The sequence below is a fragment of the Vigna angularis genome, chromosome 5, assembly GCF_016808095.1.
Source record: "Vigna angularis cultivar LongXiaoDou No.4 chromosome 5, ASM1680809v1, whole genome shotgun sequence".
In the NCBI taxonomy this organism is placed as follows: Eukaryota; Viridiplantae; Streptophyta; class Magnoliopsida; order Fabales; family Fabaceae; genus Vigna; species Vigna angularis.
In genome coordinates, this window is record NC_068974.1 from 11298065 (window position 1) to 11303719 (window position 5655).

Genomic DNA, 5655 nt, shown 5'->3' on the forward strand with positions numbered 1-5655 from the left:
CACTCCTATTTCTTAATAGGCCCAACAACCAAGCCCAAACACTAAGCCTTTTCTCCTACACCTCCCAAAGTTTCCTACTCCTACCCCTCCTACCACTAATTAAGCCAGATTTTATCAGATGTTGCCACGTGTCCCAATCCACCATACACAGATTTAGCCCATGACATGCTGCCACATCATCACGCTTGACACGTCATCACCTTCTCCAAACAAAAACCCTAATCCAGCCGTCACCGCCATGTTGTGCCGCCACCGTGAAACCGCGTCGCCACTAACCTTGACGCCATCCTCCATGCTGCCACCACCACAGCATCACGCGCCACCTTCACTTGCAGATCCAGAAAAGCTAGAAGTGTCGTAATCACCAATAACTTCTTCTCCTTAGATCGCGATGCAAACCCTACAAGAAACCACTTCTCAGAATCGCGCCACCGCTTCCATGTTCTTCCTCCTCCAGAGATTTCAAAACCTACAAGGAAAGCAAAGAACCAGAAACAGATTCCTTAGTGCAACCTAGTAGCAATGTTGAACCATCAACAACAGTGAGCAATCCTTCATTAGATAGCCAAATCCACGTCGCGGCAGTGCACCATCTCCCCTACGCGACGTAGAAGTAGGAACAATTTTCCCCAATTTGTTGAAACCCTAATTTTGGGTGGAGAAGGGGGTTGACATGTGGCAGACCCTCATTGGTGCGTCTACACTAGTCAAAGTTGGTAAAAAAGGGGGCAATGTGCAATTTCAAAAATTTAGAAGGGTTAAAGTGCAATTATAGGAACTCTTGGGGGCTTTTCTGTAATTTTGGAAATTTAAGAAGGACATTAATGAAATAGATAATTCACTTGATATTTTTAAAGATAATTGATTTAATATGAAAATATATCAACAAAAAATATCCTATCAACAAACTATTCAGAGTTCAAGCCCAATAAAGTCCTATATAAAGAGACCTAAGGGTGGCAGAAAACACACTTCATTCATTCTCTCATACTCCTCAACTGGAAGCAAGCATCCACCACTCCTCTCACTTTTATTTCATCATGTGTTTCACTTCATTCATGGAGGGCTAAGTGTTAACACTCCAGCAAGTGTACCGAATCGTATCAAGTAATAATAAATGGTAAGACCAAGTATCGTTTCCCAAGAGACTCACGGCTCTAAACAGTTATGTAATCACTTAACCAATTAAGATTTAAGAACAATTTTTGGGGTTTTTGAATGCAAATGCAATAAAAATAAACATGAATGCAAATTTGATCAATTGAGGCTAAACACAAGGGTGAATGGATGATATTGAAAATATGAGATGAATATGTTGTTGGGGTTTAGATTTCACCTAATCACTCTCATGCATATAAGAATTCATCTTCTTCATTAATGTTAATGTCACTTTCTAATTTACCTTAAACCTGATGTCTCGGTGAAGAAAGCCTACTCTTAATTACTAGATCACAATGTCTTGTATCCCCAACAATTAATTATGCATTACATTTGCACAGAAGCTTAAAGACAACCAACCTTCCTATGTCTAGGTAATATTTTTTTTGGGAGAATTTCCCCAGTTCTAGATTTTCCCATATGTGTCCATATCGAAAAAATCAATGATCATGCAATTGAATGAGTTAAACAAAGCATGCATAGAGCGTAGAGGAAAAACCCTAACAATTAATGAAGTAAAGCATTTATAATATAAATCAATTCAATACATGAGAATTTAAGAGGTTACATTTTTCCCAACAACAAATAAGGTTTAGTTCCCCATTATCATGGAGAAACTATATGATCAATGGAATGAAAGAATGAAAGAGATAGAAAAACCCTAGAAAGAAAAGAGGAGAGCTGTCACATCCCCAAATCTACCCCTAAGGGGTGAAAAGTGTGTTTCTATGCTCAAGCCATCAAAAGATACAATCCCTAGGACGTGCAAGTCCTTAAACAGAAAATAAAAATAAGAGAGAACGGGTCCAAGCCACAAAACTGGTGCTCAGCGCCCCCAAAGTGCGCCTAGCGGTAGCTGCGACACTAAACCGACGCTAAGCGGTGGCGCTCAGGCCTGAGACAGAAGAAATTGGTGCTCAGCGCCCTTTTTCTATGCTCAGTGCCCTTTTTCTGCATTCTGTTTGACTTTTCTGCATCCCAACTATTTGGTACTTTAACTCTTCTTTCAAATCATTCCAATAGCCTACAAAATCAAGGGAATTTAGTGATAAAATCATCAAGTATAACCTCAACTCTCTTATTCTCAAAACTAAAGCAAAAACATGAGTTCAAGGTAGTTTCTAAATCATAAAGGTTGTTTTTAATTTCAAAATTAAGTATAAAAATAACGGTATTTCAACCGTTATCACAAAGCTCCTAGGGCTATTCCACTGTAATTTAATTATGGATTCTGAGGTTAAGTTGAATTAATGCAATTGTTTCTTTTGATTATTGATTTGAGTTATTCTCTTTCTATGTCTTTCATCTCTCAATCATATTAAAAGCAATGGTTTTTGCATCATAAGGTGTTTGAATCTACATGCATATTGATCATATGAGTTCAAGGGTTTCTAGGTTTGGTTGAGAATCTACTTTGATTAAATTTAGGAACTTTCATATGATTAAATGAGTTTTTGCTATCAATTGAGAATGTACTTTGGTTGGTGGTAATAATTTCAACTATTAATTGAGAATTTACTTTGATTAATTAGCTTTTAATTTGGTTAGGAGATTTAAGAATAGACATGATTAAACACATTAGAATTTGATTGAGAATGTACTTTGGTTGAATTCATTGTGAAAAATATAGGAACGTCTTGCATTTGATTGAGAATCTACCTTAGTTAACTGCATGATCGCCCTCAAATCAATTAAGAATGTACTTTAATTCATTTGAAACTTGAACAATAATTAATTAAACAATTATCTCTGAATAACCGATGATGAATCTATCTTGGAAAATCAGTGGAATTAGCCTATTTCATCATAATTGTTTTTCTGTTTTTAATTGTTCTTTAAATATTCTCCAAACATCACTTTTATTTTTTAGCATTGCAATGCATTCATAAGATTCAAATATTGAAAGATAATTCCGTATTCGTTGGGAGACGACTCAGGATTACTTTAACCCTATCTACTTTCTTGAATACTACTTGGCAATACTGAAGTTGCCTTAAAAAGTAGTATTTGTTGGGAGTTAAGAGTATTTGGCCTCTAGTGTCATGTACCATTGTATATTCTAAATGGTGCACTGGAGGTCGTTGGTGGAGAAAGAATGTTAAACATTTCAGTCATACAACTATGGTGCTTGTAAGTTGTTTAATTGTCTTTCACTTTTTAAATATTCAAATTATTACTTTTTTAGTATATATACTTAAGTGTATTGTTATAGGTACATTGACACCATCATAGTGGATCAAGGTCGGGCAACCATATATGGTTTTCTGGAACCTCAGACCATTCAACTGAGGTCCTTAGTACTCTTTCCACTTTCAATTTGGTGATTCGTAGGTGTGTCTAGAAGTTCCTTGTGCGAGAAGTAATTGGGATGTTCTTAGAGCTTTGTATCGTCGGTGTAACGTAAGGAAAGCTAGATGTCTATGTCTAAATTGATATTGTTTTGTAAGTTTGGTTGTTGTATGTATATTAACCTGATAGAGTAATAATTTCAATGTTTAGGAGATATTTGTTCAATGGAATGTATATGCTTTGGTAAGGTATAATTGAAATTTGATATGATGGAATTTGGTTGTTAATATTGTCACTAAATCCATGCCATGAAATTATAATTATGTTTGTAGTTGATTGAAATGTTACTGAAGTAAGGAGTGGTCAAAGTTATGATTTTAGTAGCTAAAAAAGGGGTTTTAATTGTCAAGTTGTAGAGAAAAAGGTTGGATTGGTGAATCTAGTTTTTAAGGTCTGTTATGGGGTAAATTATGATTTGTTAGAAGTATGTTTTGGGTGGAAACTTATTTTGAAACTAAAAGGGGTGGTTCAAGGTTGGTGTTTGAGTGATTTTTAGTGCAAATGGGTGGTTTGGGTAGTGGAATTTTGATGTAAGGGGTTGAGACTGAATTGGGGAATTTACGGTTTGTGTTTGAGTCAGTTAGGACTTTCCTAGTCCTTTAGTTTGCTAAAATTGGGGTAGGAAGTGATAAAAGTGACTTTAGGGAGTCTAGAATAGTCAATTTGGATTTGGAGTGGTCAATTCAAGTGAGATGTTTGTTTTTAGATGTTTCTCAGCACCTAAGAGTGTTTATGAATCATTTAAAGTTGTGTAGAGGGTCACCAAATTCAAAATTTGAGAGTTTTAGAACCTGGTGGGGCATTGGGCGCCCCCCAAGCGCCCCTCCGGCACCATTTTTTCGAGAAGATCATGCTCAGGCGCCCCTAAGCACCCTTTGGGCACCCTTTTTGCAAGAGGAACTCGACTGAGCACCCCTTGGGCACCCCAGCTATGAGTTTTTCACATTTTGGAAAACTCAAATTCAAGGTTCTTGATGTCAATTTTGGATGTTTTTAGGTCGTTTTGAGGGTTTTAGACCCTTGCGAAGCTATTGGTGAGGGTCTCCAAGTTGTTTTCCTTATCTATTGTGGGTATCAAGCTGCTATGAAAAAAATTGGTGTTATTATGTGATTTCTGATGACTTTAAAGTGTGTTTCTAGTTCTTTAATGTATGATTATGTTTAAATGATGGATATGAGTATTGTGATGAGTATGTCGTGAATTAAATGAATGGTTGATAAACGTAATTCCATGACTCGTGGAGAGGTTACATTGTAGTGTCTGTAGTGTTATTTGTATGAATGGTTGGAGTTAATCCGGAGGTCTATCCTGACACTCTCAATAACCCCAATCTCAAGTAGAGATGGATCGTTAAGTCGTGGAGCGTTGTAGTAGGTCGTAGTATATGATCATTGGTTAGAGCCATAGGTGTTGAAAGACTAACCTTGTGAATGACATGGGTTGGTATTGATAATTAGTTTTGAATGGGTATTGTTGGAGGCCATCACAAGTGCATGAACAATCGTAGCTCGACATTCATACTATATATCCGAATGGTCAAGTCTAAGTTTGTGACATGTTTAGGATGAATGTTTATTTTGTGTGTGTAATATAATTGTATGATGGAATTTTATTTCATTAAGATAAATTGATTTACCACTAGCTTACCCTTACTTTTGTTCTTGTATGTCTATGTGTTGTTTTCTCATTTGTGATGATCACCTTAATGATGTGAGCTTAGGAAAACAGTCTTTTCAGTTGTTCCAGCCAGAGATGAGGATGAAGTAGATGTGTAAATTAGATGGTTCTATAAAGGTAGATCTCTTCTCGTTTGTTTTCATCTAGTGGTTTTATTATGATATATCTAATGTAATATTTTAGTGGTTTTATACTATTAAAATGAGATGTTACAATCACTCTACTCTTAATATCACAATCCACCTTGAAAACATTATATAATATTAAATAGGCAAGTTTTATTTAAAATATAAAAAAAAACAAAATAAAGAAAACCTAAAGGTTAATATAGAAATAAAATTTGACTTGATTATTTAGAATATTTATTAATTTTTATTAACTTCATTAAAAATAATGAATATCAATATATTAATAAGATATGATAAGATTTTATAAAATATAAATAAATAAGAAAAGAGATACGATGAAAT